At 32.3% G+C, this 1,178-nt stretch overlaps 1 long non-coding RNA gene across 1 annotated transcript; it reads left to right on the top strand.

Moving 5' to 3' along the window:
* Nucleotides 1–289: 289 nt before the first annotated feature.
* LOC144478068 (uncharacterized) lies at nucleotides 290–1,178 on the top strand. The gene is made up of 3 exons (XR_013495311.1): nucleotides 290–441; nucleotides 871–1,003; nucleotides 1,074–1,178. It is a non-coding gene; the product is annotated as an uncharacterized LOC144478068 (long non-coding RNA).

The following is a 1,178-nucleotide window of genomic DNA, read 5'->3' as shown; positions in this document are numbered from 1 at the left end:
TTATTGGTAGTATTATTTCTCATACTTCAAGTACATGTTTTATTTATCTTGCATCTTCTGATGGTCGTCATACGGAAACGTCATGAATTTGCGAATGAAGTTACACTAAGAAGTACTTGGATGACGTGATGTTAACGTCTCTCGTCATGATAATAATAGTTGTTGGCTCGTTCGGTGTAAATATATACCGTGTAAGTGTTATTAAAGGTGATTTATTAGAATTCAAATATTGAGCGCGACGAACGCTTGTCGTTAAGTCGATGGAGATATAATTAAACTTTTTTATATGTCACAGCTTTATATAAGTATTACAGACGTGAAAGAAATTGATGCGACGATCCTCGCTTTACAATTTGTTTTAGCGTACATGGCATTTATAATCGGAAATAATTATAGCGGACAGTTAGTGGTGGACAGTAGTATTAAGGTCTTCGAAGAAATGTAAGTTTAATGTTTGGAGAAAGTTCCAGTAGAAATTAGAATCAGAAATTCGTAGAAAATAGATTGATCTTGATTGATTTTGATTGAAAAATTATTTTCATTACTGGTAAATTCCATCACAAATAGGATTATACATACGTCAATGAATAAGCTTGTTTGTGAGAAATTGTCTACATACCGATCTAAATTACGCTTAATTTGTAATTTGGTAAAAAGACAATGATATTTGCATTTAATTAATATGTTTTTTATTATCCTTAATTCTGTTTCGACTTTGTTCAATGATCATATTCAGGATTTTCATCGAATAGTTTCTGCTAAAGATAGTATTTATTCGAAAGCTTGCCCTCCGATCGTTAATCAAATCGCTACTAGTATTCTATATTATAGCATAATAAACTAATGCATCGATAATGTTGAATGAACCAGATACAATTCATTATGGTATCGTGTACCAACAAAGATGCAGAAAATAGTATTATTCGCATTGATGAGGTCTCAGAGCTCAGTAGAGTTTAATCTGGCCGGTTTATTCATTCCATGCTTCGAAGGCTTGTCGATGGTAACTTGATTGCGTTTATGTTCCATTAACAATAATCCTCGGTTCTGCATTTAATAAGTTTTTGTTTCAGATGATGAGTTCGTCTTTTTCGTATTTTACTCTCCTTTGTTCGGTCCAGTAGAATATTTATATATCATCGTTATTGAACTTATGATCATAGAGGAGTAGTGCGAAA

This window comes from Augochlora pura, unplaced genomic scaffold (assembly GCF_028453695.1).
Source record: "Augochlora pura isolate Apur16 unplaced genomic scaffold, APUR_v2.2.1 APUR_unplaced_7395, whole genome shotgun sequence".
Taxonomy (NCBI): Eukaryota; Metazoa; Arthropoda; class Insecta; order Hymenoptera; family Halictidae; genus Augochlora; species Augochlora pura.
The sequence above is the reverse complement of the archived record's forward strand: the minus strand, read 5'-3'. Positions and strand labels throughout refer to the sequence as shown.